We start from the raw sequence: 10,000 nt of genomic DNA on the forward strand, positions 1-10,000 counted from the left end.
TTCGTTGTATCACAACGCATCAGTGCCGCTAGACTAGCACTCCCAAGCCGAGGATTGAATTTAGGTCCATCGCGTTGACAGTCAGCAGTTCTACCGATCGACCCACGGACCCGGCGCCCGTAAATTATCTCGACAAATGTATATTTAAACAAACAGTTGTCCACCACTTTTACATTGCGTGTTTATAAACAAATAGTGAGCGTGTTTGAATATATGGTAACGTAGCAGTTTTAGTCATTCCACCGCTTACTAATTTTTTAACAACATTTCAAACAATTATTACAGATTTTTTATCACTTTCTAAGCTATATTGTGAAAAAACTACAGTTACAATGAATTTTCGGGTGTTCAAAATCGTAAAAATATGTAAGGAGGTGAGCGACGCTCTAGTGACTGGTTTCCATAGAAACCACGAAATTTCAGCGACTACTGTTGTTATTAATTCATTGCTTTCTCGAAGTGAAAAGTAACAAGTGGAACAGATGGAATGAACGCATGAAAAGGAGGTAATTGAGGGGATTTTAGTGAATGCAGACGAGTGCCGTACATTGTTATTACATATATTTTATGGAGGGAGGGGAAAGGACTGAAATTAAACAAACAAAAGGTGCATTTATTGGAAGTCTGAAAAATCATAGTTTACAATAAAAAAGCGAATATGTAAAGTAAAATGGGTAAGCTTAAACATGGAAAAGTAAATGACTAGTTGTTAAAATCGGAAAAGAAATGAACAACATATCCTAGTAAAAATTATAATAAATTCATAACAAAACATTGCAGAATTTGACTTTTTTTGTAAAATTCAATATATAGTATTATATAATAATAATCATTTTTTAATTCAATATATAATATTATATAATAATAATATCTTCTTTAAATTCAATATATAATATTATATAATAATAATATTTTCTTTAAATTCAATATATAATATTATATAATCAATTTTCGATACTGCAATATTTACAGTTATAAAATGTATTATATTTTAACTAGAATATCATACCATTTTCTTTTCAATATTTAAGATTAACCATATCACTTTTCATGCTGGCATTTATCTATTGAAATATATATATATATATATATATATATATATATTTATATATATATATATATATATATAAGAATAAAAATTACAATAAGTTTACCAAGGTAATCAAAATTGTAAACTCAGAATATATTATAAATATTAAAGAGTTAATATTTACAAGTAAAATAAACTCAGCCAGATGTAAAATTCAATAAAACCGAAAAGGAAATAGAGCTTATAATATGAACAAATGATTAATAAAACATGTTAAAAGACATCTTGAAAAAAGAGTTAAAACATAATTAATTTTAAAAAAGGAAACACAAGATAAGTGGATAGTCCTTAATCCGCAGAGTTTCGAAGAAATACTATCCTTCTCATCAGAGGGAAGGAATTAGCAAAATGCAGGATCGGATTTTGCATATGTTTTTAACTGTTTGTCAAGATGCCTTTTAACATGTTTTATGATTCATTTGTTCATATATATATATATATATATATATATATATATATATATATATATATATATATATATATATATATATATATATCCACCGCGAGTTTAACGTACATGAGCACTGAGAAAATCGGTATCGGAGAACCAGAAATTTGAATACTTTGAACTTTAGGGTATATATACAAAATCATACTGTCCACCTACTTTTAACTCACGATACACACACACACACACACACACACTCATATATATATATATATATATATATATATATATATATATATATATATAAAATGAAAATTACAATTAAATTTACCAAAATGATCCAAGATGGTAAAATTGAAGTATATTCTTAATAGTAAAGAATTAATATTTATAAAGTTATCTCAGCCAGATGTAAAAGGTCGATAAAACCAAAATGGAAATAGAGCTCATAATACGAGCAAACAATTAATAAAACATGTTAAAAACACTTTGAAATGAGTTAAAAACATATTTAATCTGAAAAGGAAACACTAGATAAGTGGATAGTCCTTAATCCGCGAATTTTCGAAGAAATACTGTCCTTCTCACCAGAGGATAGGAATTAGCAAAATGTGGGATCAGATTTTGCATGGAAAAGTATTTGATGAAACAACAAGTAAGTCAAATATATATATATATATATATATATATATATATATATATATATATATATATATCCTCTAAACGTCCGGCCTTGATGGTGACAAGACAAAAACTTGTTGCTTTGTATTAAAATTATCTGAAATAACAGCAAGTAAATACGTAATTCCAAATATTTCAATGTTAAATCCCCTCTCACTTTATTTGTTAAATTCGGCTCAATAGTTGCAGAGATTTGGAACTGAAAAAACTTCCCGAATGCATGGAATACTTACGAATAAATCAGATATTTAATTGTTTATATTTTTATTTCTATAGGTCGAAATTACATAAATGCTATCCTATATTTAAAATTTTATAGCAATTAGTAAAAAAAGACTCTCTATTTAAAAATCAATAAAGTTTTCCCAAATGTACCTACATTTCTATTTCGAGTCCTGTAGGGCACTTATTTCACTGCAGAGATGCATATAAATCTTCCACCATGTGCACCTCATTGGGTCTTGGATTAGATCAGTCAATCGGTAATCTATATTATTGCTTTAAATGACAATACAAATATGGGTGAGTAAAGATTCGTTGATCATCATTTAATCCTGAGAAATGTTTGGTTTCCCTGCTAGCATATATATATGTATGTATATATATATATATATATATATATATATATATATATACATATATATATATATATATATAAAATGATACTTTCGTAGATTATTTTATGTGATTAAATGAAGTAGTCATATATATATATATATATATATATATATAGTATATATATTTATATGACTTCTTCATTTAATCACATAAAATAGTATTATTTTATGCGTAAACTTTAAGCATTTACTTCGACAGTGCTCAATGCATGGGTAGAGCTAGGTAGTATGTTATAAAAGTTATATTGCCATATATACTTTTATAACTTACTACTACTATATATATATATATATATATATATATATATATATATATATAAAATGAATAAATGACAACGGACTATATTCCAACCTTTATGGTGTTTATCATCTCATTATGTATTCTTTTAATGCATTTTGTAACGCAAAATAACTCACTAAATTATTATATCAATTAGTGAATTTATTTTTCCATTAGCTCACTGAAAAATAGCAACAATCAACCTGCGTGTATATATATATATATATATATATATATATATATATATATATATATATATATATACCCCAAATTGGCAGAACAGTTTCGTATAGTTTGCAAAAGACAACTTTTTTAACTTTGACTCAAAACTGAGTAAAAAGCTTGCTGCATGTCTGAATAATCTTTTTGTAAAATTTAAAATGTTTAGACGCAAAATTGGCTAAATAGTTTGCTAGAGACACAAAACTACTAAATCTTTTGAACTTTGACCTTTGGGCAGCCGAACTCTGGACCCAAAATTGATTAAAGCGCTAGGACTATGTCTAAATACACTTTATGTAACATTTCAAACATTTAGACCAAAAATTTGGCCGAGTTATTTGGTAGAGACCGCGGAGGTCAATTTTTTTTTTTAATTCGACCACAATTTTTACCCATTAGCATTTATTCTTTTTTTGCTAAAATAAAACTAAAATGTTTGATCCATTTCCAAGTAACCTACGTCTAAAATTTCAAGTGTGAGTGTTGAGAGCTCAAATCGTTGAACTGTGACCTCTTGACAGCTAAGTATCATATCAAATACGATTAAAACGATTTTCCGCAAATCTCAATACATCTTAGGTTAAATCTTGGGGATGTAGCCTTACAAGGTACTGAGTGGTTTTGTAGGGAAATGTACACACCAACATCATTTCACTTTTATATATATATATATATATATATATATATAGATAGATAGATAGATAGATAGATAGATAGGTTGCTTCTGTCAATGATTGAGGTAAGTATATGAGTACATAATTCGAAATTTACTTACCTACGCTTGAGACCAGAGTAAGGCACAGGGTTACTAATATATGAGAGATAAAACCACCTTGCTTTAAAATCCACTCAGGATATACACAGAACAGATCTTTATCTGGCAGGACTTATATTTCGTTAAAGAAATATAGAAAACATGAATTATATCATTTGCATGGAGACTAGAATTTGGCTTACTGTAAAGTCTCTGATTTTCTCTAATCTTTCATCTGGACAATCTTTTAATTATTCTAGTACTGATAAGTTTACAACCATTAAATTGGCAACGCCATCGATTATTAAAAAACAACATGTAAAAACGAAATCTACATTGAAATGAGTGTTCTCATACTACTATATTAATTACGAGTTCATTACGTTCGCCTCAAAGCTCACCCATTCGACAAATCCTATTTTCACTGTGTTTAAATTGCATCTATTTTGGGATGGTTTCATTTTAGATCCGGATTATTTACGTCTCGATTAGGATCAAAAAACAAGCTTGATTTTGTTTTAACGTTTTGGTCTTCAGTCATGATTCTGAAATAAACAACAAAGATGTTATCCCATACATATCATACCTTGTTGTTGTGGTTGTCGCTGTTTTTGTTGTTGTTGTTGCTGCTGCTGCTGTTGCTGTTGTTGTTGTTGTTGTTGTTGTTTTTGCTGTTGTTTTTGCTGTTGTTGCTGCTACTATTGTTGTTGTTGCTGTTGTTGTTGTTGTCGTTGTTTTTGTTGTTATTGTTGCTGCTGTTGGTGTTGATGTTGTTGTTGTTGTTATGTTCGCTGCTGTCGTTGTTGTTGTTGTTGTTGTTGCTGCTGTTGTTGCTGTTGAAGAAGAAGAAGAAGAAGAAGAAGAAGAAGAAATGCACCTAGCACATCTACTGGAGTATTTTTTTTATAATTATTGGAATTTATACTAATTTTGACACGGCGCATTCCAATTTCAATTAAACAAATACGAAAACTAAAAAAACAGTATTGTATGAAAAAAAGAAAATTGTTGTTTTTAGTTGTCTACGAATTGAATGCATTATTTACAGCCATATTTTCTGTTTCTTTGTCTTAGTTTTCTGATCATTCTATCTCTCTCTCTTTTTCTGTCCCGCTATGTTACAATCTACCACACTACAAACTTCACTCTCTTTTAATAATCTATCCATTTCTTCAAAGTTGACTGTTTATATGCATTTGCTTGTAGGTCTGAAATACGACATAATCACGTTGATACAACGGTTCCCGACAGATCACCGAAGTTAAACAACGAGCAGCCTATCTAATACCAGATGAGTGTGCTACATAGAATTTATATTGTATACACATTAACTGGGACTCAGAACAGATGACTATGATTATGAGGGAGATATATTTATAACAGTTCTTTGAACATCATGAGGACTATGATAACAAATATGGAGGAAGACACTTATATCAGACTGGGATGATTCTTGTTAACACATATTAATACGATAGGGAGATATGATGCAGCAGTTTTTATAAAACATAATAGAGAAGGAGAGATACATTATTGATGATGGATGAGGCACATAATACTTGGAAGGAGGTTACACAAGAGTTCGTTACAAGATGATGATAAAACACATTTACCTTTCACGTTGGTAAAACACAACTCAAAGAGCACAGTTACAACATATTAGATGGTATCGTTATTATTCAACCAGTGAATGATGATATCAGGAAGTCAGCTTGTGTAGCGACATTGTCTATTTTCGTCCCTTCACTTCTAAGGGGCTCTCCTCTCGATCTCCCCTGATTCTCTCCTGATTCTCACTAACTCCCACTAACTTTCTAACCTCGAACTCTCGGTTCCTATATTGAGAACTCTCCTTTGTTTATGACGTCAGAAGAGTGTTACCCGACGTGACTAATTTTCACGTGGATTTCATATTTCTGTCCAACACACTATTAGCAAACGAAGAATAACGATTCTAATTGTTTAATATCTAACCTATTTTTAAACAATATTTTTTCACTTGCATTATGCATTCTTTTAACTGACATATTTAATATCCGAATTTCTAAAAGAATGGGCAATCGACCCGTTTTACTTTATATAATTAATATTTTGGTATTCTAATATAATTAGCAATGGACTGACTTCCTATGATTCTAATGTTCATTATCTTTAACACTTGCTTACCGGGTTCGATTCTAACCGTTTCCTCATACCATTTTCACTTATCTAGTATGCCAACTTACGTGAGAAGGGGACATCCCTTTCATGTAACAAGTGGCTATTTGAGAATATTAACAATTATAGAGTAATGAAACAGCACTACTCTAAAAAAATGTAAGGCGCCTCCTTCCTTCCACCAGCGTGTGGGAGATACCTGGACATGTTCTCCTACACATTTCAGCATCTCCGATAAGAGTAACGTGAGGTCATCAAAAGCAGGTGATTGATGTTATAAGGGAGTAATCAGGAATAATTTTGGGTTCATGGTTTGGTATCTCGTTGTGCTTAACATAAGATCACTTTGGGTACAATGGTGAGTACAATCGCCCAGTAAAGGCACTGCCGGGACAGAAAAAAAAAACTGCAACCGATTGTCTGTACAACTGAAAAAAAAAAAGCTGTGACAATACCTCAAGCACTTTAGAGAAACAGGGGAAAAAGAAAAATGGTTGTGAATGATGAACAACAAGGAATTCACGAATGTCTCGAGGGAAATAGGTAGATAGAGAGTCATGGTCGTCAATGCCTGAACCAGGCAGGGGACTACGAATGAATTAACTTTTAGGATTAAGACAGACATGAGTCATCATTTTCTTCTTCTTCTTCTTCTTCTTCTTCTTCTTCTTATTATTATTATTATTATTATTATTATTATTATTATTATTATCATTATTCTACTACTACTACTACTACTACTACTACTACTACTACTTCCTTTTTGTCCTCGGGTCATTTTTTCCAACTTCTATCTTTTTTCTCATGTTTCTTCTACTCTTCTATACTGTACATTTTTAAAATAATATTTCCCCCCACTTCGTTCTTATTGCTGTTTTTCTGATTATTATTTCTATTCGTCTTACTATTTTTTCTTCATCTCATTCGTTGTAGAAGTATTTGTTGTTATTATTACTGGCTCACATGGAGCTTTCACACAAGTCAACAAACGATCAGATTGGAAACCTGTGGTATTCTCTGTAAGCTGAGTGACAACAAGTCTCCCCAGACGTCCAGCCCTCTCCACCTCCTTCAATAGCATTTGCAAATGAATTTGCATCATCGCAACAGCCGCTTAGCATTGATTTCTCGCTGGTAGTGGTCAGTGGTTTATACTGGAATTTGAGTGACACTCAGCCTCCTCAAGGTCCCAGTTCTTTTTGCGCTTGTCCAGCCGAGGTCTGGTTGGCGCTCGCTCCTCGGTCTTTCAGTCCTTATTGACTTTTCTCGGCCCTTTGGTATCATTTTTTTTTGGGGGGGGTCGGTCATGAAACAATGGGGGTAATGCATGATGGGGGGTGTAGAACTTGTAAATATGCAGTTTCGGTGTTCATCATTCCCTGTAACGCTTATTCGTTACATTGTCTTGTATTATTCTCCGCATTCAAGGGTGGTCCTTATTATTTCAGTCGTTTCTATTATCGTTAGTCGTTGTACTTTTGCAGTTATTCCTCTGATTCCAATTTCTGACATTCTTTTTTCGAAGTTTTTCGAAGTTTTTCGGGATTGTTCCTAGTGCTCCTGCTATTATCGGTACTATTTGGACTTTCTTCATCATCCAAATCCCTTTTAACTCTCTGGCTAGCTCTGTGTATTTGCTTCGTTTCTCCTGTTCTTTCATACTTACCCTGCGATCAGCTGGGACTGCAAAGTCCACGATTTGACAGGATTTTTCTTTCTTGTTAATTATTACGACATCTGGTATTGTTGCTTGGATGGGTTTGTCCGTCTGTATGTCCATGTAACATAGGATTTTGTGGTTCTCATTTTCGAATGCTGTAGCAGGTTTATGCTTGTACCATTTGTCTGTACGCTCAAAATGCAGTCATTTACACAATTCCCAGTGTACCACCCTCCCCACTTGGTCATGCCTGTTTTTGTATTCCTTTTGGGCAAGTTTGCTGCATTCGCTTACTGTATGGTTTATCGCTTCGTCTCTTTGTCCACATAGTCTGCATTTGCTGTTTTATCGATCCTTGCTTTGATAGGGTGGCTTCTTATCGAGTTATCTTGTGCTGCAGTTATTAGAGAGTCAGTTTCTTGGTTTAAATGTCCTTTTCGCATCCATGTCCAGGTGTTTTCGTTATTCTCATTTTTTGTCATTCTTATGAATCTTCCGTGGACGTGTTTCTCTTCCCACTTCTCTTTTCTCGTTTTGTCGTTTGTCTCTCTGTTTTCTGTTTTGTTTTTTTCAGTGTCTCTCGCTGCCATAATTGTTCTTTCAGTGTTTTGAATTATGTATTTTTCTAGTTCTTTTGTCGTGTCCTTCACACAGTCTTCTATAGAGATCAGTCCCCCCACCGTCTTTCCTTTTCACGTAGAGTTTGTCAATATCGTCCTTTGGGTGTAGCGCATTATGCATGGTCATGAGTCTCCTGTTTTTCTGGTTGAGTTGTCTCAGTTCTTCTTTTGTCCACCCTATAAACGGTCCAGAGTATCTTATTAGTGATACTGCCCATGTATTAATACCTTTTATTAGGTTTCTGCAATATAATTCAGTTTCCAGGAGTTTTCTTGTTCTCCTGAGGTATTCCTTTCCAACTTTCTCTTTCATTTCTGTTGCTCTGATGGTGTCCGCTTCCAGAATTCCCAAGTATTTATAGTCGTCTTGTTTCCCTAGTGCCCTCATTTCTGTTTGGTTGAGTAGTTCCATGCCTTCTGTCGTTTCCAGTTTTCCCTTTCTTATAACTAGTTGTGCGCACTTTTCCATTCCGAATTCATTTGGATATCTTGGCTGAAGATTCTGGTAGTGGTAACTAGTGTCTCTAGCTCCTTTCCGGTCCTTGCAAAAAAGTTTCATATCGTCCATGTATATCAGGTGGTTCATGTTTTCCTGTGTATTGGAGAACTTGTATCCGGCTTGGCATATTATTATTATTATTATTATTATTATTATTATTATTATTATTATTATTAGTTTACCTTTCCCATTTTATGGCTTGTTGTTGCTATTACCGAAATTAAACAAATGGTCATAGTCTATCAGCATTTGATTTACTCTGTCCTCGAGCACTTGTTACAATATGTAGGCGGTTTCTAACAAGGCACTCTTCTGAAGTACTCCACATTGCAATAGATCCCTTTCGAGCTTCTCCTATGAGCTGGTTGCATTATTATTATCATTATTATTATTATTAGTAGTAGTAGTAGTAGTAGTAGTAGTAGTAGTAGTAGTAGCTGTAGTAGTATCAGCATTAGTATTTGTAGTAGTAGTAGAAGTAGTAGGAGTAGTAGTAGTAGTATTTGTCGTAGCAGTAGCATAAGTAGTAGTAGTAGTAGTAGTAGTCATTGTCTCGTTTTTTCTGTATACTTTTATATTTCTAATTCTTTATCAACTACATTTCCGCCAGTTCTACTTCTTTTGTAGCGCTTTCCGTCTAGTTTTAATTTCATATTTTCATTTGCTTACTTTTTTTTCTTCAGATATTTTTTTCCTCTTCTCCTTTCACATCTCTATCCTTTTCAATGCTGGCACATTCTACTTCTTTTTTTTTCAATTCGTTTTTTATTATCCTTTCATCTCCTAATACGTTACTGTTCTTTTGTTCGTATTAATTTCTTTACATTTTTTTTGCTCACTATTCTATTTTTTACATTTTCTAAGTATTTTTTAGTTTCTTCTTTTTCTGATTATTAATTTACCCCGTTTCATTGTTGTCTTCTTAATATTTTCCTTCTGTTTCGCTGTATTATTATTTATTATTATCATTAATATTCACCTATATATATAAAAACGAAAATATTTGCTTGTGTGCATTTTTCTGTATGTCCG

This window comes from Euprymna scolopes, chromosome 31 (assembly GCF_053919585.1).
Source record: "Euprymna scolopes isolate OS-2025 chromosome 31, ASM5391958v1, whole genome shotgun sequence".
Taxonomy (NCBI): domain Eukaryota; kingdom Metazoa; phylum Mollusca; class Cephalopoda; order Sepiida; family Sepiolidae; genus Euprymna; species Euprymna scolopes.